Raw genomic sequence first — 25624 nt, forward strand, 5'->3', positions numbered from 1 at the left:
TGCCCTCCTTCTCTCCCACTTTCTTTCCTTTTCTTGCCTACAAACTTCATGAAAAATGGGACAGAAAAACTTTCATTTGAACCGAGGAAGCCATTTGAAAGGCACAGTCAAAAGCATTTCTCCACTTCCTCTATTTATGATATATCCTTTCCTTTCCAATGACAAGTTTCTTTTAAAAAAAAGTTCACAAAACTTTGTATGAAGTCCCTTAATTTACAATTATATTCACACTTTCAAAAATGCTTGAAAGAAATCATGTTAATGAAGAGAACATTTGCAGTAATTTGATGATAATTATCAGAATCACCACATATTCGCAGAGACTTGAACAATACGTGTTCAGAGAAAAGCAAAACACATTATTTTAATAGTCTGATATGCAAACTATGGACCATTCAATTATGTGGCTTAATAATGCATACATGATGTGATCTTGTTATTGGGATAGGAAGGTTTGCAGTGAGTCACTCCTAAGGCTGAGAGTGCTCTCACATCCAGTAAAATCCATTGCCATGGATCAGGGGCCCTGCCAAACTGCATTTAAGAGAATAAAAATTAATGACTGAGAATTTGAGCGTTAAATTAACATTAATTATATGACCTGCATGCTGGAAAGATTAAATTTCTTATGCCCTAATTAGATAACGTCTCCTCATACATCAAACAATTTCTATTTTCATTTCCAGGTTTCAGGAATATAATGCCAAGTGCTGACAGGCAGGACTTGAGGATTTTCCTTATCTGAGGTCAGGGTTTGGAGCTGTCTAGTCACCATTCCCACTTCTTTGGCTGCCATCAAGATTGGAGGTCATATTATAGAGAATTAAGGTCATTCTCTACCTTGCACTGATACTATAGTTGGAGAGCTAGGAACTTGACCTCGGAGTCCTCAGGCAGACCAGGAGCATTAAGGGAACCCTTCACAGCTGCCCCCAAACAAGCCTGGGCCACTGGATAGTGCCTCAGGCCCGGGGAAATTTAAGCAGCAAAAGTCCTGAAAGTCTAGCCAAAATGCATCACGGATCTCTTTATAGTAGAAATGTCTAAGTTTGAAGTGCAAGGTCGCAGCTTGATCCAAAATACTGTGTTTAGAGCAGATGATGAAGAAGAAGAAATAATAATAATTAAAAAAAAAAAACAGTTTTCTTAAGAGGCTGAGGACAATCAAAACCCCAAACAGCACTCTTTCTTTTTGAAGAGTTTTATAAGTTTGTCGGCCATCTCCCTAGAGGTGCCCTAACATTTCTACACCTCACACTATACTGACCATAGGCACCCACTCTGGCGTGGCTAACTCGGCCTCTGCTTAACCCTGTATGGCTTGAACACGTGGCTAACCTGGGCCACAGTGTAGACAGTCGGTCAGGTTGGAGGGAGGAGACGTTTTCCGCATTTCAAAACCTGTTGCTGATGAGGAGGCAGCAGAGAAAAGGGCAGAATTAGGGGGAGAAGTACCCTCCCCGCCACGGCAGATGGTCCATAGTGGCGCGTCCTTTCTTTCTGTTTGTAAGTCGTGGCTTGGCAGTTCCAGGACTCAGAAGAAAACTGCCATGTGGATTTGGTTTGGAAACAATGCACGAGGACTTAAATTCCTTTAGGATTCTGAGTTTCCTCCTTGATACACTGTGTGGCCTCGGACCTCTCACGTTCACAGTACCCCTCCCTCTTTTCTCCTCGCATCACCTTTCGTAGGAACGGTAAAGAATACGGGGACCTTTCGGACCGCTGCCACGATCACTGGGCGGGACGAGGGAACCAAGATTAAAACCTCAAGGAGGCCTATTCTAAGTCGTTGAGAATAGAGTTTTCACGTGTCAGTGTTTCCATTCAGCCACTTTCAGGCTTTTGGAGAAAAGGGCAGGCGTGCGTGAGAGCTGGTCTACGCGGTGGTAAATAGTGACTTACGTGGCGGGGGAAGGGGAGAGGTAGGAAAGTTAGCAGATGCAGAAGAGGAGGGGGCTCTGCCTGCGGCTCGGAATTTGGCGGGGCAGTCCAGAGCGCAAGGGAGGGCTTCGGTGGAGAGAGTGGAGGAGGGCTGAGGCAGGGCTGGCTCTCTGGCAGGTTTAGGGCCCGGTAGGCTCTGGCTGCAGCCGGTCCACCGCAAGCCCTAGTGTCACAAGGCCCCAGCTCACTGCCAAACGCACTTTGACTGGGCGGTTACTTAGCGAACTCCCAGCCCCCGATGGAATCCAAACCTAGGGTTAGAATGCACCTAAAGGTTGGCCCATCCCATATCTGGAACTGGAAAGTTTTCACCTCAGTTCCTGGTGAGACTGGAGCCCCGGCATTGTGGGGCTGGGAGGTAGGGCGGGGCTGGGGAGACTGGTAGGGTGCCTGCCCCGAGTCCCGCGTGGGCCAGGGCTGGGGTGGGGGTGGGGGGCTGAACTGGCCACGGCCGAAGCGCTGCCCGCGCTCTCCCTCCCTGCTCTCACTCCACTCTTTTTATGCACGGACTTCCGAGCTGGGGAGTAAGGATCGGAGTAATGGAGGTGAGGTTGGAAAGAACACAAATACAAGATAATCTGTCCTGCCTTCTCCAACAATAAGAAATCTCTCCTAAGAAGGCTCAAAACGTCGCAGATGTTGTGGCAAGAACTTTACAGCCTCTTTCCTAGAGCAGAGAAGCCGCTGCTTGGCTCCCCACAGCTCCATATCTCCTTCTCCGCAGAGCCGGCAGTTTGAAGTGTTTCTCCTTCACACAGACGCCTCCTCCCCTCCCCGAGAGCATGCCTTTCCTCAAACTGGTTACTCCTGTTAGAAATTGGAAAATCAATGCTTGTTTAGCATCTTCCGTGAGATGATGCACTGTCGAAACTCACAGCAAGGGAACCCGCACCATCTGACTCTTGGGCGGGGAAGGCGTTGCCCCAGTCCCTGTAGAATTTACATAGAAATTTACAATGAATAATACTCGTGAGCGCCCCTGAAAATATATACTGTGGCTAGTAGCATTATTATAAGCCCCAAGACACACCTCCTACGTATTCTCTGGTAGTGGTTGAAGTTTGCTTAAATGATTGATCAGAAGCTTGAACCGTGTTTATTCTTTCTGTTTTCTTAAACCGCATCTTGGATGGTTTCCTGTCAGTTTTCAGATGCCATTTGCAGCACAGACAGATTTCGTATGCCTACTGCAGATTGTCTTCAAAGTTCTAGTTTAAAGAGCATTATGTAAGCCTCTCTCTATTTACATAAGAGCTTTAACTCAAACCTCTCAGAAAATCATTTATTACCAACGGAAACCCATCCAGGGGAGCAGCATAACCGACCTGTATCTTTATGACACTTTCAAAAACAGCAGTAGTTCATTCTTTTCGGGAAGAAAAAAGTGTATGTACCAAAGAATTGGCATATTTTGCATTTTTATTCAGCTTGGTTTTATATCATTTGAGCATTATTCCTAAGCTTAATTCAGGCAGTGCAGACATTTATAGGATACACTTTTTCTCTGTGTTGGTTACCACTTAACTAGGCCACAGAGATGATCCTGTCTCCCTTCCTTGAATGTAATCCCAATGTGAGAGCAAATGTGTTTTAATAGAATCAAGTACAAATTTTACTAATGTCTAAATCATTAAAAGAATTTGTGAGTACATAATCACTGTAAGCAAAGGTCAAGCGATAATAAATTACACATAATAAAAAGTTCTCTTTACTTTTTCATTTCTTCTTTTTAAACCACTTTCACCTCATCCCATTCCCCTTAATTGGCTGGCTGGCTTCCTTCCTTCCTTCCTTCCTTCCTTCCTTCCTTCCTTCCTTCCTTCCTTCCTTCTTTTTCCAGCCACTCATTAACCTTTTGGGAGGATTTTTATTGTTGTATATTGTTGTAATTCCTTTTGGGGAAATAGGACTGTTGAAATAGAAAACTTAATTATAATGAGTTCTAAACTAGTGCCTGTAAGGAAAACCAATATCTTGCTTCAGATACTGGGAAGCTAGCTTTGAGGTATTGTTCTCTGTTCTTACTGCATTAACTGGGGGGAAAAGTGACTTTTAGGCACTGGCACTTTCATGTTATTAGGAAAGATTAAGGGTCCTATGAACTCCTTTGCTTAACTATTAGACATTAGAAGGTGAAAATACTTCAAGTTAATTCTTAGAAACTGACAGTCTTCTCAGTGACCATCTTTAGTCAATGTCCCCTCTCCTTGTATATTGGAAAAAATGTCATTCTCCAACCAACTCTCCAATATGGAACTTGTCTTGTTGGTAAAAAAGGACTAGATTCTCAAACATCTTCTCACAGGATGCCCCTTGGAAGATGTAGTAAAGTGGTATTGCTGGTAGTGTTGTTACCAAGAGAAATTGTGAATCAGACCGGTATGTTTGGAATATTCTATCACTGGCTGCCCCTTTTGTAACTTTTCCCTAACACATAAGTTCCAGGTCTGCCTCCGTGACATTTCTAGCCATTTGGACACTTCCTTCTGAGGAACTCCTCACTGTTGCCTTCCACATCGCCATCACAAGTCAGATAAGGTAATTAATAGTAAGGTGTTAAAAGTTGATAAGTGATAAAAGACATTTGCCTATTTTTCCAAATAAGCTTGGAGGGTCCACGTTAAGGTCCCAAACAATAAATCTCAGTAGTGTAATTGGAATTTTAGGACTGTAGTTAGCAGATGGAAAAGATATTTTAGGAAGGAGAAATTTGAAGCATTCCTAAAATATAGCCACATGGCCATGAGTCACCTTCTTTGTCCTCGCTTTTAAGACCAGCTCTACCTCTGTGAGCTACTCAGACACGACATATCCAATGTAAAAACAGTGCTATTGTGTGTGTTATTAGTGATTGTGCAGAATTAGAAAAGTTTTAATGAATTTGATATTGTATTGAAGAATCACTCTAGCTCTTCTAGTAATAATCTCAGTAGAACTGACCCTAGTCAGGGAGAATCACTCATCATTGACCAATGTGTTTGTTTCAGTCAGCTTTTTCGCTGCCATGACTAAAAGACTTGACCAGAACAATTGCAGAGAAAAAAAAGTGTATTTGAGGGCTCATGGTTTCAGAGGTCCAAGTTCATAGATAGCTTGCTTCATTCCTCCGGGCTGGAGGTAAAGCAGAACAACATGGTGAAAGAATGTGGCAGAGGGAAGTGGCTCACGTATTGATCAGTAAGCAGAGAAAGACTCCACTTTCAATATACATACCCCAAAGGCATATCCCCAATGACCCACCTCCTCCAGCCACACCCTATCTTCCTCCACCACCCAGTTAATCCCATCAGATGACTTCACTGATTGGATTAAGTCTGTCAGGATCTGATCGTTTTTTTTTTTCTCAACCTTTTGTGTTATCTCTCACATGAGCTTTTTTTTTAAAAAAAATATATTTATTTTTTTTAGTTATACATGGTCACAATATCTTTATTTTTATGTGGTGCTGAGGATGGAACCCAGTGCTTCATGCATGCTAGGTGAGAATTCTACCACTGAGTCACAGACCCAGCCCTCACACATGAGCTTTTAGAGGACACTTCATATCCAAGCCATAACAGTGTTGAGCTCCATAGTGATTGGTTCAAGGAGGGTATTTGAGCTAAGTAGATCAATCAAGATGAATGAACATTAAACTCATAATTTTGGCCAGGATAATAAGAAAAGAGGGGAAAAACATTAAAGTTTTATCTTCCAGGTTAACATACAAGTCTTTACATTCTGGGAGCACTGCTGTGGAAAGAATGTGCTTGAGAGAAACCAATTCAGAGAAAAGCAAAAGGCAGAGTAAAGTGTAATTAAGACCTTGGATTCAACTGTGCCTAAAATTCTATTCTTGGACCTTTTCATTTTGTAAGTCAAGAAATCCCCCCCCCCTCCTTTTGATCAAGGCTGACCTAATGCCTTGATAAGTTTATGATGTGAGCTGCCATGTGCATAACCTGAGGGGAAGGCATGTTTGGGCTGCCATATAAACATCTCCTGAGCCAACTGATCTGTCCCTTCCTCCTGGGGTACCTGATGTCTAACTTGTCTCCTGCAACCAATTTATAAAGCATTGTCTTGGAATAATTATTAACTGTGTTGTTGAATAATTACTGGCATTTGTATTGGCATTGTAACCAATGTTCATATTTGACACATATTTTCTGTTAATGATATTTAAATAAAACTTGTAAGTAACAGAGGCAAAAATGAAAGAAGGAAATTTCTCCCCTTTTCTTTTGAAATTAGTTAGAGTTTCTGTTACTTGAAATCAAGGTAGTCATGACTCTTATGACTCTTATACTCTTCCGAGTGGAGAGTTGAGTTAGTTGTACATATCAGTGTCTGGCACATTATCATCATGAATTTATGCAAAGCAAGCCATCCTCCCTTCCCTCTTCCTCCTTCCTTTTCTTTTATCCCCTAATCTCCCTCTGATCCTTGTCTCTCTGTCATAGACTATCATTCTAATATGTATTGTATATATTCTTGCAAAATACACGTTGCTTTTCTTAAGGAATTCTTTTTCATTGATATAATTGATGTTATGTTGAATATGCCATTTTACTTCTTGTTTTTCACTCAGTACTCTGTATGGATTATTATTTATGATTTCTGTATTGTTATATGTACGACTAACCTGTGTTTCTGCTTATCATGCAGCTCTCCATCACGTATGTATCAGTCAAGTTCCATTAGGCAAAAAAGAAACCATACTAGGTGATTTAATACAGTATTTAAGGTAAGCAAAAGGCAAAGACTGATGAAAAATGGAGATAATGTAGCAAACAGTAGGGCTGGGGAACAAATATAGGAAATCAATTTTTTTAGTACTTTAAAGTTAGGAGGAAGGGTCTCTGGGAACTAGGACTCAGCCCTCTGAAGAGGGAGTGCTACTTAGCTAGTAGAGGTAGCTTGAGGTAAGAGGAACGGGAGACTCAAACTTCAGGAGACATTGGCAGCTGTTGATGATGCTTCTGATGGAGGCAGGGCACGATAAGGTTGCTGCTGGGAGTGCCAAAAAAGAGTAGGAGGCTGAAACACACTACTGCTGCCAGGGTGAAGCACCATTGCTGGTAATATTGACAGGAAGGGTGGGCAAACAAAAAGGAACAAGTTCTTTCTGCTCTTTGTCTGCCTTTCAGACTCATTCTACAACCCTTTTTTGATGGAATTTAATAGTGGTCCAGCTGATGAAGTGATTTTAGAGTCCCAAGCCTGGTTTACAAAGCAGATCTAGAAGGGAAGAATTGACTTGAAGGACAATACCTTAATACTATGCTTCTACCCTATCAGCACCTTTGCACAATAATGACTTTATGCTTCTGTTTAGTAAGATGCAACTTTTTTTTTTTTTTTTTTTTTGGTGTGTGTGTGGTGCTGGAGATTGACCCCAGGGCCTGTGCATGTGAGGCAAGCATTCTACCAACTGAGCTATATCCCTAGCTCTGGATACAGCTATCTTTCAGAAGACTTCTTTGCCCTCTACTTCTTCCTTCCTGCCAAAAAAGACTCAACTTTGCCAAAAGGTACTTTTTACACATACAGGGAATTAACTAATCCTCTATTTCAGTTACCTAAAGACTGAATTGTCAATTATACTACCATCAACAGTCCTTTTATAAAACAATAGAAAAAGTGGAAATATACATAATAAGCAAGAAGAAAATATGCAAAGCTGCTACTGTCAATGTGTTTTTAGAACTGGTCACAAGGGTATAGTTGATATTTGTAACTTTTTTTCCACTACCTGTTTCATATTTCTTTGGATTTTAGCTATCACTTCAGCTAGTTCTTTACCTGGCCAAAGGTTCATACTTCCATTTATGAGAGGTTTTACTTCTTCAGTGGTTCAGTCATTTTGTGATAACTGTAGTTTACCTTTTACTCTTAGAAATGGAAGCTTTAAGATGCACCCCAATGTATCTCTGAGTATTCACTGCCTGCATTGTGTAGCAGCATCCAAGTTCTTATTGGTTAACCATTATCTATCACCCAGTAATTAAAGTGATCTTTTTCACTGTGGGCTCAGGGGCATGAAAGGCCCCAAATTGACAGGTGGCCCTCTCAACTTTCAGACCAATGGAACATTTGTTATGTCTACTTGTGGAAGCATTCAACTAAAACCTCTAAATCAGCAGAGCTAAAAGTTGTGGGAGATGGAAAGTTAAATTTTTGCCAGTGTGTTAACCAGATAGGATAGTGACATTGATTCCTAGACTCTTATATTCTGACCATGGAAGAAACAGCATCATATATTGGTCACTGATTCAAAGCATATGATGGTTTATAAGACATAGCCCCAAACTTTGAGGATATGGTTTTATTTTGTAGTGCTGGGGGTTAAATCCAGGGTTTGCACATTCTAGGCAAGTACTGTACCACTGAGATAGACCCTCAGCCTTTAGGATTTTTTCTTGGGATGAGGGGTACAGGGATCAAATCCAGGGTGCTTTATTATTGAGATACATCCCCAGACCTTTTTATTTTATTTTATCTAAACTTTGGAACAGAACCTCACTAAGTTGTTTAGGGCCTCACTAATTTGCTGAAGCTAGCCTTCAACTTGCAATCCTTCTGCCTTAGTCTCCTAAATTGCTGGGATTATAAACCTGGGCCACAGAACCTGACTTTTAGGATATTCTTAATTGGAATAGCAGTGACTCTCTATAGATCATTACACATCTTGTCAGGCCAGGTATAGCCAAGTGATGGGGGAGTGAATTCCAAGGATATTATTTCATTATTGCACTTCTTCTGTTGTGTTAAGTTTTTTGGTCAAATGCATTATTGTGTGAAATTAAACAATGTCACACGGAATATAATGAATTAGGTTTTCTATAATCCATGATGATGGTGCTGGTAGAAGGAGAGAGAGAGAGAGAGAGAGAGAGAGAGAGAGAGAGAGAGAGAGAAGGAAAAATCATTTGTAGAATGCATAACATTATACTGTGGTCAGGACAAATTGTTACTGTATTCAATGAAAGGAAAAGTCTGATGTAATAAACATACAGAAAAGTTTAATTGGCACCCCTCAGAGAATGATGCCTCTTGAGGGCTTAGCACTGCTCTCTTTTGGTGGCAGTTTATGCATATTGCAATGCAGTTCCGGATCAGCCTAGATGAGAGGACCATGTTTGTTGAACAAATGCATAACTTTCATCCCTGCTGTCATATCTACTTTGTGAATTCATTCAGCAAGCACCTGATTGGCGGGAAGATGCTGCCTGGCATCATACAAATGGTCATCTTTTTTCACCTGAGTATTGAGAGCCTCATATGCAGTAGATGCCTTTTGGTGAGCAGATGTTTTCATGTTCCAAGTGGAGTCTCTCCACAAACATCTCCCATTATCTTTCTTGTCATCGATATTCTAATCTTATCTTTAACCATCAACCCAAACTATTAGCTACTGCCCATAAATCAATGTAGACCTATATCTCTGGCCATATTTAAACTTGACAAAGAGGGAAATCAAATGTACTCCTTTAATTTCTTCCCTCAAGAAAGATTTCCCTTGACTATTGTCTTTCAGGGACACTCTTGATTGTAGTTATAATGTTTGAGGTGTCTGTTCCTGATTCTTTGGTCATAACCTCTCAGGATGGTTTCTCTATGATTAAAGACAACTGATAAGGGACCTTAATTAAAGTAAAAAAAATCTCTTTACCTTTGCTTTATAGTCAGGGTAGTAATATTCTGTCATATTCTCAGTTTTCATCCACTATTATACAATAGTGTGAATCAGGGAGGTCATCCTACCTTAATATCATCCTATTTTATATATATGACAATGGAATGTATTAGAATTGTTATTACACATATAGAGCACAATTTTTCATATTTCTGGTTGTATACAAAGTATATTCACACCAATTCATGTCTTCATACCTGTACTTTGGATAATAATGATCATCATATTCCACCATCATTAATAACTCCATGCCCCCTCCCTTCCCCTGCATCTCCTCTACCTTATCTAGAGTTCATCTATTCCTCTCATGCTTCTACTCCCTATCCCACTATGAATCAGCCTCCTTACATCAGAGAAAATATTTGGCATTTGTTTTCTTGGGATTGGCTAACTTTACTTAGCATTATCTTCTCTAACTTCATCCATTTACCTGCAAATGCCATGATTTTATTCTCTTTTATTGCTGAGTAATATTCCATTGTGTATATATGCCACACTTAATATTATCCTATTTTTAAAGATCTTTTCATTCAATATCATGTTTTTACTAACCACCTATTTTTTGTTTACATCTATTATGTGGCTTCTGATTGCGCCATGGTTCTCTAGGATGTGCATCCACCATATTTTACTTTTCCACTTTCCCAGTTATGTACTTTCAGCTTCTAACCTTTGCTAGTACAAATAATGCTGCGATGACCAACTTACAGTATGTTTCTTTATGGATACTTGTATATCCCCACACCCTTGCCAACTTATTTTCTACCTTTCTGATTTTGATTTCTACTAATCTAATAGGTGTGGAGGTTTAAAATAACAATTTTACTTTATTCTTTTTTTCTGATGATATTTGAGCATCCTTTCATATGCTATTAGAATTTTTGGAATTTTCTTTTTTGCACATTACCTATTTATATTTGTTGTTCATTTTGGGGGGTTGAGATTGTTACAAGAATTTTCTACGTTCTAGATATTAGTAATTATCAGTTATAAACACTGATGATATCTTCACCTTTTATCTTCCTGCCTATTAACATTGTCCAAGGTATCCTTCATTGAACAGAAGTTTTTATTCTTAATGTAATCACATCCATCAGTATGGTAGGCATAATGATGTGCTGTCCAAATTCCTCTTCAAAGAGTGACTTATTGCCTCAGCCATTTCGGGTGCCATTGGCAGACAGACTTTAATTCTCAGCTACTAATGGACTTGGCTGGATTCTTAGTTCTCTCTGTTGGTCTATATGTGCCAGTGCCACATTGACTTGATTACTGTAGCTTTGTACTATATGTATTATTATTTTTTTTTAATTTTTTTATTGGTTGTTCAAAACATTATAAAGCTCTTGACATATCATATTTCATACATTAGATTCAAGTTGGTTATGAACTCCCAATTTTACCCCAAATACAGATTGCAGAATCACATCAGTTACACATCCACATTTTTACATAATGCCCTATTAGTAACTGTTGTATTCTGCTACCTTTCCTATCCTCTACCATCCCCCCTCCCTCCCCTCCCGTCTTCTCTCTCTACCCCATCCACTGTAATTCATATCTCTCCTTGTTTATTTTCCCATTCCCCTCACAACCTCTTATATGTAATTTTGTATAACAATGAGGGACTCCCTCCATTACCATGCAATTTCCCTTTTCTCTCCCTTTTCTCTCCCTTTCCATCCCACCTCATGTATCTGTTTAATGTTAATCTTTTCTTCCTGCTCTTCCTCCCTGCTCTATATGTATTATATGTTTTGAGATTGGAAAATATGAGCCCTCATATTTTTTTGGCTTATAGGAATTGCATTGACTCTATAGATCAATTTGAGGAGTATTCTAATCCATGAACACAAGCTATCTTTTCATTGATTTAGGTCTTCTTTAATTTATTTTAACAATGTTTTATAATTGTCAGTGAAGTAGTCTTGAATTTTAATTAAGATTATTCCTGAATATTTTGTTTATTTTGATGCTATTGTAAATGAAATTGTCTTTGTAATTTCATTTTCAGATTATTCATTGCTGGTATATAGAAATGCAACTGATACATATTTGTGTTGTATAATTCTTATATCCTGTAATTTTGCTGAACTCATTTGTTGGCTTTATAGCTGTTTTTCTTTTATTTTTGGATATTTCTGAGGAGCTTTTACATATAAGATCATATTATCTGCAAACAAATAATTTTACTTCTTCCTTTTCAACGTGGATGCCTTTAATTCCTTTTCTTATCTAATTCCTTTGGGTAGTATTCCAGTACAATGTTTAATAGAACAATGAGGATGGATATCCTTGATACTTCCTGATCTTGGAGGAAAGATTTCAGTGTTTTGCCAGTACAAATAAAGTCATTTGTGGGTGTCTTCATAGATGTCCTTTATCTGATTGAGAATTGAGAAAGTTCCCTTTTATTGGTTTTGTTCAGTGTTTTTTCTTATCATGAAATTGATTTTGTCAAATGTGATGTTTCTATGTCTATATATGCTAATTATATAGTGTTACTTCCTTTATTTTATTAATATGAATCATTGGTTTTCAATATTGAATGAATTTTGTATTTCTTAGATAAATCCCACTTGGTTATGGAATATACTTTTTTTTTAAATGTTGCTGGATTTGGTTTACCAATATTTCATTGAGGATTTTTACACCTGTATTTACAAGAGATATTGGTTTGCAGTTTTTTTTTTCTTATGATGTTTTTTTTCTGGCTTTGGTATCAGGATAACATTGCTACCATGTAGGCAGAATTTCCTCCTCTTTTATTTTTTGGAAGAGTTTGAGAAGTGTTGGTGTTAATTGTTCTTTAAATGTTTGATATAATCCACTAGTGAAAATTTCTTATTGGTTATTAAGGTCACTTTGCATGGTTTCAGCTTGAGTTGCCATTTTTTTTTTTTTTTTACATTCTGTCTCTACTATGCAAAGTCATTATTGCCTTTCTCTGTGTGTATGTGTGTGTGTGTGTGTGTGTGTGTGTTTTGTATTTTTTGTTATGTACAAAAGCAGGTTCTATGCAAGGCACATATTCAGTTCTCAGTATATACTTATCAGAAAGAACTTTGGCTCTATCTGCTGGGAGCCATTAGCCAAGTAGGTATGACAATTTCCTTGCCAGCGTACCCCATGTTGCTGACATGTTGCAGTGACATTGAATGTAAGTGACCTTGCTCAAGGACCAAGGCAGATTAGGGTGTTCCCGGTTTTAAGATAATCTTGTTTAGGGAGTTCCCAGTTTAGGTTCCAGGTTTAAGGTTTAAGATTATTCCTGCTGGGAATAGGGCGTATCCTGCTGCCTGAGTTCCCCTTGAGTTCTCACGGGATTCAGACAGTATATTTTGGAGATAGAAGCCCAGTGGAGGTGAATTTGGGAGAGAAGGTGGATTTGGGCAGAGAACTTGGATTTCCCCAGAACGTGATTGTAGACGGCTGGTGTGAGTTCGGGAATAAAGAGTTGCTGTTTGAATCTACAAGCTGTGTGGTGGCTCGTGATTGTGTGCCCAGCCAGACTGCGGCATTTGGCGGCCCGTGCGGGGAACTTCTGAAGCTTAGAGGTAAGTGAAATTTCTCACCCCTGAGGAAGAGAGAAAGAATGGGTGAACATTTCAAAAAACAATGTGTTATTGTTTTGATTTATTTTGTTTTTATTTCAAGTTGCCTGTTCCTAGAACTTTCTCAGGCAAACTGGGGAAAATGGGTGACTCAAGGTTTGAAGTTGTTCGCCTCCGAGCAAGAGAAATTGTTAGAGGAAGGAGGCACCCCAGTGAGACCAAGAACAATTAGGGCATATGTTGATACAATACAAAAATGTAGCCAATGGCTTTTTAAAGACGAGTTATTAAGTATATCAATGGGACCATCATGGTATCCTGTAGAAGGATTTTTCTTCAAGAAAGAGATGGCTAATTCTGTTTACTACATTTGTCTAAGATCTTGGTTTTTACAGACATCTGATTAATTTACAAAGCTAAAGTGTTAAAATATCAACCACTAAATATAAAATCAAGTACTCTTTACTTATTAAGTTCCATAAGGTAATATATTTAAACATTATGTGTGTTTTCATAAATTGGTAAATGGAAAAAGGTTTAATATTGCTTTGTGTCTGTGTCTTTGCTAAAACAAGGTTACTAAGTGTTAAGATTCTATCATGTGTAATTTATATACAAAGAGTAGAAAAATTTTCAGTTGGGTTTCAATTATAGTATTATAGTATCATAAAAAACATGAAAGTCTTTCATCTTATTAAAGTGGAGTAATTTGTCTAAATCAGAAATTTTATAAGAGTTGTTTCAAAATGTGAATTTATAAAAAGGGTTAACGGTTAAAAAAGAGATAGAAAAAGATTCAAGATGTGGAAATATATTTTAATATAAAAGGTTAAAGGAAAAAGAAATGTTTCTAGATGAGATAATCTCTGTGTGGTAAAGTAAAAAGTTGTAAAATGCCATTTAAAAAGATTTTGAGGAAACTAGACTTACTTTAAAAGCTTGAGAAAGGAAGAAAGAAGAAAAAGGTATTTGTACATGGCAGATTGAGACAAAGCTTCTCAATGGAGTTAAAAAAAAAAAAAGCCTTTGGTTGAAGGGCAGCCATGTAAACTAACATTGAAGCGATTTAAACAAAATCTAAGCCTCGTTTAAAAGAGTGAAGCTGTAGGTGGTGAAAAAGTACATTTAAAAGTACAGTATAGATGATAATTGAAAGGCTTTAAAAGGTTAAATTGAAGGTGGTCGAGATACCTTCATGTCGGAAAAAGATGCTTATGCATCATTGAAGCCTAGTTAATCTTAAAGGCATTACTTTAAAAAAATGGGAAGATAATAGGATAAAAGATATTTAGATAAAAAAGATTAAAAATTTGAAGTGAAAAACTTTAAAGACAGAAGTATAGAAAGTTAAAAAGAAAAAGATAGAAAAGATGTAGGAAGATAAAAAAATGTAGGAAGACAAAAATTTTAAACCCACAAAATAGGAAGAAAAAAAAAAACTAGGAGGAAAATAAGCAACTAAGGGTAAATATACAAACCTTAGGAAAAAAAAAACTAGAAGATAGAAATAAGATAGAAAATGGTTGAAAATGTCAAGTAAGGTATTACACAGATAGAAAATGCAAAAAGCTAAGACAACTATTAGATACAGACATACTTATTAAAGCAAAAAGAGGGAATTGGAAAGGGGTATATATCCCCCAAAGATAAACTTAAAATAATGCTTTTTACTCTAAACTTTTAAAATTTGGATTCATAAGGACTTAGTGCTGCGGAAAGACACATGTATCCAAAAAATGTACATAAGCCTAAGGTACTTTGGAAAGATATTCTAACAGGACAATGGAAAGGTCCTGACCCAGTGATGTCTGGAGTCGGGGTTTTGTTTGTGTGTTTCCACAGGGAGAACAGCAGCCGATTTGGATTCCAGAGAGATTAACTAAAACAATTTCTACAGATCGAAAAGAAGATAATTTGACGCAAATCCATAACAGCTGATATCCAGAGCTCCAGCTTGGCCATTCTTACATCTGCGACAGTGATTAACCAGTGATATAATTTTTATTTCCTTGCCAGCGCACCCCATGTTAATTGTGGTAGTGCTGACATATCTTTGCTGATGGTGTCACCAGTGATGCAATTTTTCCCAAGGAGCCGTCAATTGGCTTGGTGTCGTGGCATTTCTGTATCCTCCTCCCTTCTGCTAGTGATGGTCTAAAATTTGGGGGCCAATGGCTTATGCTGGACCGGTAGTCAGTGACGGGTATGATCCAATTGCAGTGGTATCAACCTAAGACAGGAGGCTGACGCCTAAAGGTCAGTTTTCCGATGACGGGTAAGAACCATATGTTGAATTGGACAACCTACCAGGCACGGTCCATAAGCCACATTAACCTCACTCCCCCACTGGCACCAAGGCCAAATTTGGGGGCCAAGAACCTCACCCCCCCACTGGTGCATAGACCTATCCACAAGTATGGCTGTATGCTGGACCGGTAGTCAGTGACGGGTATGATTCAATTGCAGTGGTATCAACCTAAGACAGGAGGCTGACGCCTAAAGGTCAGTTTTTCCCATGACGGGTAAGAACCATATGTTGAATTGGACAACCTACCAGGCACGGTCCTTAAGCCACATTGCTTGTTGTTTAATTAATCAGAAGGGGGGAGATGCTGGGAGCCATTAGCCAAGTAGGTATGACAATTTCCTTGCCAGCGTACCCCATGTTGCTGACATGTTGCAGTGACATTGAATGTAAGTGACCTTGCTCAAGGACCAAGGCAGATTAGGGTGTTCCCGGTTTTAAGATAATCTTGTTTAGGGAGTTCCCAGTTTAGGTTCCAGGTTTAAGGTTTAAGATTATTCCTGCTGGGAATAGGGCGTATCCTGCTGCCTGAGTTCCCCTTGAGTTCTCACGGGATTCAGACAGTATATTTTGGAGATAGAAGCCCAGTGGAGGTGAATTTGGGAGAGAAGGTGGATTTGGGCAGAGAACTTGGATTTCCCCAGAACGTGATTGTAGACGGCTGGTGTGAGTTCGGGAATAAAGAGTTGCTGTTTGAATCTACAAGCTGTGTGGTGGCTCGTGATTGTGTGCCCAGCCAGACTGCGGCATTTGTGCCCAGCCAGACTGTGGCATCTATCTATGGCTTACCAGTAAAGTCTGTCCATAAGTAACCTAGGTAAATTAAGTCCAGTGGGGTCATTGGTCTTGTCATCTTAAGCATCTGTACAATGGTATTATTGCATAATAGGATGTAAAAATTTCAGTAGATGGAAACAATGGCTCTATACAGAAAATACATCAATTTATTATATAGATGTAGTTCCCCGTGAAGTCATTGTCATTCAAATACTTGGATGATTTTACATTTGGCTTTTTAATATATACATATTTATTTTTCTTTTGCCTTCTTACCAGTTATTACTAGCTCACATAGAGAATTTCCAGTGAGAATTTCCTTTTACGTGTCAAAGTAATTCCATCAAAACATTTAATGGGTATGAATTTACTGACATGTAAATAAATAATAGGGAAATAAATAAACACATGCTTTTAAACTGTTATGTTTGAGAAAGAGTTAAGGAATAAATTTTCAAAAGTTAAAGAATAAACCCAATAAATATTTCACCCTAAGAAATGAGACTCTGATTTTGTCTTGTAGAGTTCAGAAATGTTCCAGCATTATTTAGGGAAGGGGAGCAAAAAAACCTTTTCTACTTTACACTGCAGCAGGAACATAAGAACAAGTGTTCACTGCAACTGGAGGCAGCATTACAGGCTATTCCAAAGAGTTTTATAAGATATGATCATTCAGTAAACAAGGTGTTGTTAACATTGGTGTCTGAGCTGTGATACTTGTACTCTTTGGGTGGTGTGCTTAACTCTTATGAACAAATTCTAGTCTTATAGTGTTCATCTAAATCTTTAATTAACCAAAATCACCCTCTTTTTTCTTTTTTCATGTTATTCTATCTCAACAGAATTCTGAGATCATAATATATATCAAGGAATGTGAAGGACAGTGACGTTGTGTGAGAAGATGTAGATGAAAGTAAATATGACTGTGGCTCTCACAGCCTATGAGCTCTCAGCCTTGTGGGCAAAGGTGTAAGTATTACAATGTGGTCTGTGATAGCTTTCACTCATTTGCTGACTGAGTTTACTTTTGCTTTCTATTTAACATGCTTCCTGTGTGCCAGGTACTGCACTAAGCCTCTAGAGGAGTTCACCACCTTGACTCATGTTGGAATTGCCTGGGAAGCTTAAAAAAGACATCTCAGATGACCCCCAGAGATAATCAGTTATGTGGTTTGAGTGCAACTTGGGCATTGGGAGCTTGAAGAGCTCCGCAGGTGATTATAGTGTTCAGCCAAGATTGAGAACCACTGCTCTTTTTTTTTTTTTTTCCCAAGAAACTCGTAATGTCATGGAAGAAATGGACAAGTAACCAGATGATTATAATTCAGTGTGAAAAGTCCTATTATGGAAGTGAGTGTGGGGAGTGATGATCCTTCTATACATTCTATAGATGAAGAATCTGTCTCGAATGTTAATGGATTTGCCCAACATCATGGATAGGTAGGTGATAGAGCTACTGTACAAATTTAGGTCTGTCAGATTTGTCTAATTTAAACCAATATACTATGCCTCCCATCTGAGGGCAAAAGTTAGAACTGGGACTATTTATTTTCATTATTTTAGAAGGGAATTCACAATGTTTTTTTTTAATCTTTTAATATTGCAAAACACTCAGATGAATTTCTAATATTTGCAAGTGAAAAATTATAACAGCAAAAAAGTCAGATAAGAAAAAAAACCTTGCTGTGTCCATATTCTCAAAATATTTACTAAATTACATACTTGTAATAAAAGGAAATTCTGCAGAGGCTGTTTTTTCATTGTTTCTTATGTCTCTCAAAATATCCATTTAACACAATTGGGCAATGTATGTTTACTTATCATTATCATGAAATACAATAATAGTAAGTATAATTCTGGAATTCAGGGTGGAGGCCTCTTTGATAATGTGACCCATAATGATTAAATCTTGAAATATATACTGCCATGTAAATTGGACATACTTCAGGCTTTCTCAAAAGTGCCTTTCTAGTTAGACTTTTTTTTCTAGAGACTTCATAATATCCTCTATTTTTTTTTAATGCAGGAAACTGTAAGAATCTCAATGCAAAATTTCTGTTTAAATTATTTTATTTTAGCTTTTATTTTTCATAGTTTTACTTTAGGAAAACCCATTGCCTGTGGAAAAACAACTCAGTTCATCATAAAAAAAGCATATGGAGGCAAAAAGCAAAATAAGTTTTCTACATTTTGTACTAATGTTTCATATATCAGTGAGGTTGTGTATGGCATGTCAAATTGAAAAGATAAACAAGCAGAACCTCTGCAATGTCAATCTGGAGGTTTCCTGAGTGAGGATTTTTAGCCAAACTCTAGAAAAAAAACCCATTTCTGCCAAAACCATGCTGGAGCTGAAGCTAGAGCCGACCAAAAAGGGAGGAAATAAAGCAGAATTTTACAATTTTAACTAGACTTCATCAGCAACCCAGAGAGAACAAGGGATTCTATGCAGAGATTCAACTTTGAAAGTGAATTTTATAAAGAAAAAATAATCCTTAGTGAAGCAAATACTTCATGAGAGAATGAACATTTACAGAGTGCCATTGAAGCATTCAGTAGTTTTGTTATAATGATTTTTTTTAGAGATAAAGATGTTCTTTAATGGCATATGTGTTAATCCATTGAGAAACTATTAAAAATTATAGGTATATGAAACTAACATCAGCAACTAAAATAAATGAAACAAAAGCTGACAAGTTGAAGGCAGAAAAAGATAATTCAATGATAATAATTGTAATTCAATACATTGGCTTCAATAATGGATGGAAAAACATCAACAAAAAATTTAGAAAACTTGAACAACACTAAAAACTCATGAAATTTAACCATTATCTATAGAACATCCCACCCAACAGAGATTTCAGAATGTCTGAAACTTAAAAAAATATATCACAATGATTCAAATTATGCATTTCTGTGGGGGTTCTTTTAAATGTCTTGTAGCTGTTTCATTTTTGTGAGAGTCTGTTGCGGTTCTATTGAACTGAGTGTTTGTAAAGGTCTTACAAAGTTCAAGACAAATTTTCTCCCTTAGATCTCATTTTATAATAATAAGAATGATTCTGTTTTTGGTCATTATGCATAATAAAACTTTAGTTACTTCAATCCATGGGTTTATAAATGTAAAACCAGTTTCTTTCTGGGCCACACTAAGGAAGCAGGTGTCTTTTTCTGGGATCTCAAAGAGACTGGGCCCTGCATGAAATTAACATGAGTAACTCAACATGAGATGCCCTGCTCTGGGCATTTAATTTAGAGGAAACAGTTCATGGAGGTTGGAAAGGGGTATTCTAGATACAAGTTTATATATGTAATATGGAGCTTTCTTATATGCAAATTGTGTATGCAACTGGGCTCTTGTAATTTTAATCATTTGCATTTACTGTGTACAGTGTGATAATTTGATACTTGAATACAGCATGTAATGATAAAATCAAGGCAGTTAACATTTCCATCTCCTTAAAATCTTATATAGTGAAGTTACTGTGTATGGCCATTTGTATCAGGTAAGATTCAAATAATGACTCTCCATTCCAAACCCACTGTATAAACAGTAAAAAAGTCCTGTTGTCCCATATATCAAGAAATCCTGAGAAAGGGTAACTGCAATATTAATTTATTAGCTCATTGATTAATTAAGAACCCAGTTTTTTTTGCCATCATTTTTTTCTTAGCTATTTCTAGATTCGTCCCTGGATAGCTTCCCTCAGGGTTATAAAAATGGCTGCTAGGTGCCCAGGTGTAACATGCAGATAGCACAATGTCCAATAGCAGAAGAATCTTTCATTACATCTGTCTCTTTATTGAAAGGTTAACTTTTCTGAAAGTCCCCAGCAGACCATTCCCATAGATTGGAGCGGAGTGATATGCAGTTGCTAGGAAAGGAAGCAGCATTATCCTAATTGGATTCTTAATCAGGATTTGCCTTGAGTCATACGGGCAGAATGGACACCCAAATTTAATTGGAGCTACACCTGGTAAGGAGGAAGGGTAAAATCGTTGCTAGCTGGACAAAAGCAAGCAATTCTCTATGAAGAATAAAGAAAATGATAGAGGAGAGTCAGAGAAAAAAATAGTTCATGGAAATAAAGCTCAGAGATGATTCTCTATAGGAACAGATGGGACTTACAGCTATAGGAAGCAGGTGACAACAGAGAAAAAGGACTTTATTTTTAGCCACCCTAAGTGGCCTGTATGCACAAGAGGTCAGGAATGTAGTCAAAACAAAAAGGGGTTTGGAAGCTTCCTGTACTTATTATTGTATTAATTTCAATTTATTTTTTGAAAACAAATTAAGATGATTTTACAATAAAAGCTTACAAGAAGAGGGTGCAGTATTTAAGTGGTCTGTTCAGGTTTGCACAGTAAATTCTATCAACTTTTCTACTCATGCAGCCTGAGAAACAGAAATGTGAATGGTTTAGAATGAATGCCTCCATCATCCATCCATCCATCCACAGGTACTTTTTTTCCTTCAGTAAAGATGTTATGGTTTGGATGTGAGGTGTCCTCCAAAAATTCACATGTGAAACAACATAAGAAGGTTCAGAGGAAAAAGTACTGGGTTGTGAGAGTCTTAACCCTGATAGGGATTAACCGAGTGGTAACTGAAGGTGAGTAGGATGTGGCTGGAGGAGGTGGGCACTGGGGCATCACTTTGGGGTATATATTTTGTATCTGGTGAATGGAGTCTCTCTATGTGCTACCTGATTATCATGTGAGCTGCTTCCCTCAACTACATTCTTTTGCCGTGATATTCTCCTTTACCTCCAGCCCTAAGAAATGGAGCCTGCCGACCCTAGACTGAGATTTTGGAAACTGTGAGTCTCCAAATAAACTCTTCTTCCTCTCCAATTGTTCTGGTCAGATCTTTCAGTCACAGCAGTGAAAAAGCTAACTAAAACAAAAGGGAATTGAACCTACTAAGCTACATCCCCAATGCTTTTTAGTTTTTATTTTGAGACAGGGTCTTACTGAGTTTCTGAGACTGGCCTTGAACATACAACCCACCTGCCTCAGCTTCTTGAATAGCTAGGATTATAGGTGAGCACGACTACCTGGCTCACAGATATGAAAACCTATGTGCAAAGCTTCATTATAAGCTCTGGATTTTATCCTGAGTGAAATGAAGAGCTCCTAAAACATAAAACATAACAGAATTTTCATTTAAAAGTGATTACTTTGGCTGCTTTGTTTAAAAAGAAACTATAGGGAAATGAAAGAGGCAAATAGACCATTTACAGAAAACTGTAATTAGTCTAAGCAAGGACTGACAGTCATTTGGATTAGAATGGTAGTGGGAAGTGGATCTGTACATATTTTGAAGATAGAGCCAACAGGAATTGCTGATGGATCATACATAAAATGAGAGTATTAAGGGGAAGAACTTACTTTTAGTAATTCAAAGTTGTTGGCTTGAGTTTTGGGCAGGATGGAATGGCTCTCTATCGAGAAGCAGAAAATTATAGGGGGAGATAGTTTAAGGGATAAAATAGAAAGTGGAATTTTTTCACATTAAATGTAAAATGGGTATACCTAGCCAAGATTTCAGGGGACCAGTTTGGGCTGAAGATAAAAACTTGGGAGTTGTTAGCACATATGTGATATTTAAAGCTGTGAGCCTGGTGAGGTCATGAAGAGGATGAATGCGTATAGATGAGGACATCATAGAGTTGAGCTCTAAGCAGTTAGAAGCTGGAGGAGAGGAGGAACCAACAAAAGTGACTGAGAAGGAGTAACAATGAGATTGCAAGAGAAAGGAGACATGGTGCCCTGGATGCCAAATTCGGAGTGAGTCAAGAAAGATGGAATGCTTCTAGGACTGACACTTTCATGAACAGAGCAGAGTAAGTTCCTTGCCTTGGGTGCAAAACTTAAAGGGGGCACCAAGACAAGCAGTCATTAAGATGATTAATGTCTTCAGGCAAAATTAAAAATTAATAAAGTATTTCTAATGTCATAGTTTAAATATGAATTGTTCCTCAAAGACTCATGTATTGGAGGTGTGGTCCCCAATGCAGCAATGTTTAGATTTGGGGAAATGATAGGATAATGAGGGCTCTGATCTCCTAAATGGATTAATCTATTGCTATTCATAGTTTCATGGATTATTGGGAGGTGGTGGAAACTATAGGAGGTGTAAGCTAGTTGGAGGTGGCAGGTCCTTGTGGATGTGCCCATGGGGAACCATAGGTTGTTTTTGGCCCCTTCCTCTCTCTCTCTGTTTCCTTGCTGCCATGAGATGAGCAACTTTGTTCCACCAATTCCCTTCTACCATGGTGTTCTGCCTCATCACAGGCCCAGAAACAATGGAGTCAGATGATAATATACTGAAACCCCTGAAAATGCCAAAACAAATCTTCCCTCCTTTAAGTTGGTTGTCTCTGGTATTTGGTCAATGGAATGAAAAGCTGATTGATACACCTGGCAAAGTATCATGATTAAGACAGGAAATGGCAGTATACTCACACGACTCATCTTGCTTCCCTTACCCTAGTCTTGGCCTGGCTAGGTTTTATCTTTATTTAAAAATTTGAATGTTATCATGATATTTTTGCAATTATTTTTACTTAAAATACTACATCAAAACACTTAATTTCCGTCACCCCCTTTTTGGCACTCCCTTAAAATACACATCTGAGATGAATGACTCCCTTACCCTATTCTTGGGGTTAAAGACTGAGGATTGATTGCTTCAGCAACACGGAATCAGGAGTGACTCTAAAGAGTGCTGGCTTAGAGGCATTCCAAGGATGAAATTTAGCAAGAGTGGATTCAAGAGGGAATGGATGGAAAAGAATTGGAAACAGTGAGTTATTTTAAGGAGTTTTACTATTAAAGAGAAGTAGAGAAATGGACACAGCTGTAGGGCATATGGCGTCAAGCATAAATTTTATTTCATACTGAGAATTCTACAGCATATTTGTGTGCAAAGAAGATGATAGAAAATTATGTGCATGGGGTAGGAAAAGGGAACATGTGCCTAAATGGGAACAAACCTGAGTATCTGTGTATGCAAATGCATTGATAATAAGCTTTGAGTGAGGACAGGGATGTATTTTTGTTTTGCTAGAAGCATATTATGTCAGCTTACAAAAGGATGACTATGACAAAATATTAATTCTTAAAAAGAGGAAAAGAAGTTTAAGAAGGAAAGAAACAATAAGTGTAATGTACAGTGGTTATGATTATGGGCCCAATTGGTCTGTGAGCATTCTGGCATCTAAGGCAAAAGGGAGATGGTGTAAATTACCTAACTGGTGATGTGGAAAAGAGATACAATAGACCCTTAGTGGAGGCAGTCTTTCCCAAACTAACACTTGCAACTGTTACATTTGTAACACAAGTTTCAGAATGGATAAACATTCTAATAACTATTTCATAATACAAAAGTGTGATCAATACAGATCAGTTTTGTAATGTCTTTTGTAAAGGGTCATGTCATGAATAGAAGTTGCCTAAGGATTTAATCTTTTGATGTTCAATATAATGCATGTCTAGAACTTGGATCTGCAAAAAGCAGGGTGATGAGCATTCTTAAATTTAATTTGTCAATTTTACTTTTGAGTGGAGCACAGTGTCCAAAACATAAAGGTGACTCCATCAAGCCTGGAGTCCTCGGTAGGTTAAGGACAGAGGACATTTCCTTGGAATCCAGATGGCGGCATCAACACATTTATTAATAAAATTAAGGAGACTACTTTATGTTCTAGCCTAGTGGGTCACAGAACTTTAGGCAAAACCAGGATTTTCCTAAAGAGGAAGTTAAGATGATTTGGTTTTAGAGAGAGATGATTTTGGATTTAATATTTTTCAGAGTTGTTAACCAGACATCCATAGCTGTGTAACAATGTTAGCATGACATCCTGGTGGGCCTCCCAGGGGTGCAGAACACACCTCTCAGATGATATAGTGAATTGGACTCATATATGGAATTATTTGTTGTTGATCTCTTAAAGTTTGGAGAATATCAGAGTGGAATTATAATTTTAATTTTAAAAACTTATTTTTTTCCCTTAAGAGTAATTGCCACTAGAATCATTTGGCATATAAGAGCTTCCATCAAATAGGCCTCCACCACATGTGCATTGGCTGGATTTATTTGTCTCTAACATCATAAGCTGAATTTTAAAAAACTTAGTTGGTACATCCTAATTGAATTTATATAACATGAAACATTTAGTTTGACTATATTTTAATTGTGACATTTTTCTTATTTGATGGACTTACTTTTCTCTTTCTTTTTTCCTTCCTTCCATTTTTCTGCCACTAACACAGAAATCCTGCTATAAGAGTGGGTTGAGGAAGGGCTGTCAAAGTGACTTGGTGCCAGCCTGTCCATGGGAGCCTGGACATAACAAAGAAGGTGGAATGAAGATCAGCATCTTAGTGCCATGCTAGATGACAAGAGGAGAGAAAAATAGTACAGAAACCCCAAGAAGTGTCATTGGGTTAAAAAGTTACAGACACTAAAGTTCCACTTGGTGTGGGTCACACACTGCTATCCTGGGATTCAAAGTACCAGAACTTTGTTTTGAAACCACCAAGAAGTCCATCTTGAAGGGGAAACTATTAAAATCTCTTGTCTCTTAGACATGATGATTCATCTCCAAGTCATTTTATACTTCTGAAATTGTCAGTGATATAATGGAAGCAAAGTTTTTTTCCCTGAAAATAAGACATAAGCTGTTTGTTTCTTGCAAAGGAAGTGAAGAATGAGGAAACCATCTGGCATTTGCTCAAAATATCTAGATAATTGAGGCCAAAGTATCTTTTAGCTTAATTTTATATCAATGAGTGTCCTTCATGCCTCTTTCCACATTTGCTGTGTAGAGAGCATCAAAAGGAAAGAGGCTGAAATTTATCAACAAGAATTTTAAAATACAATAGTTATTAATATTGTTGGGTTGCACTCTCCATTATCCCTAGAAATTTTGTTATTCTTGAATTTAATACATGTGTGCAGGTATATATATTAATTGAAGAGATATTCTTGAAGAATCTTTGTAGATTAAAACTCCTACCTTTATTGAAAATTTCACGGCATTGATCAGATATTTTCTACAGGTGATGTGATCTCTCTGTTATCTCTCAAAAATTTGCATTTCAAAGCTGATTGATGGACTATGTGAGATGAAGTCGATGTCCTTTTTCTACAACAGAGATGTAGGTTGGATCTCTGCTGAAAAAGTATTATTTACTGTCAAGGTTATTTCATAAATTTAGTCTTCTATTTCTAACTTAGTATTATATGTTTTGTACCACCCCTTAAAGCTCTGTTATTAAAGCTCACGTTTCTGGGAAAATATAGTCATATTTAAAAGGCATTTAGTAGCTGGGTGTTTTTTTCTTCTTGACAAGTGCATA

The 25624-nt window shown here is 37.8% G+C and overlaps 1 long non-coding RNA gene across 1 annotated transcript; it reads left to right on the forward strand.

Moving 5' to 3' along the window:
• The first annotated feature begins 4832 nt into the window (after nucleotides 1-4832).
• LOC131423776 (uncharacterized) lies at nucleotides 4833-25591 on the forward strand. The gene is made up of 6 exons (XR_009225825.1): nucleotides 4833-5796; nucleotides 6592-6670; nucleotides 7315-7457; nucleotides 17101-17227; nucleotides 17533-17698; nucleotides 24536-25591. It is a non-coding gene; the product is annotated as an uncharacterized LOC131423776 (long non-coding RNA).
• The last annotated feature ends 33 nt before the right edge of the window (nucleotides 25592-25624 follow it).

This window comes from Marmota monax, unplaced genomic scaffold (genome assembly GCF_021218885.2).
Source record: "Marmota monax isolate L192 unplaced genomic scaffold, Marmota_monax_Labrador192_F-V1.1 WCK01_AAM20220418_F8-fsc00013, whole genome shotgun sequence".
Classification (NCBI taxonomy): Eukaryota; Metazoa; Chordata; class Mammalia; order Rodentia; family Sciuridae; genus Marmota; species Marmota monax.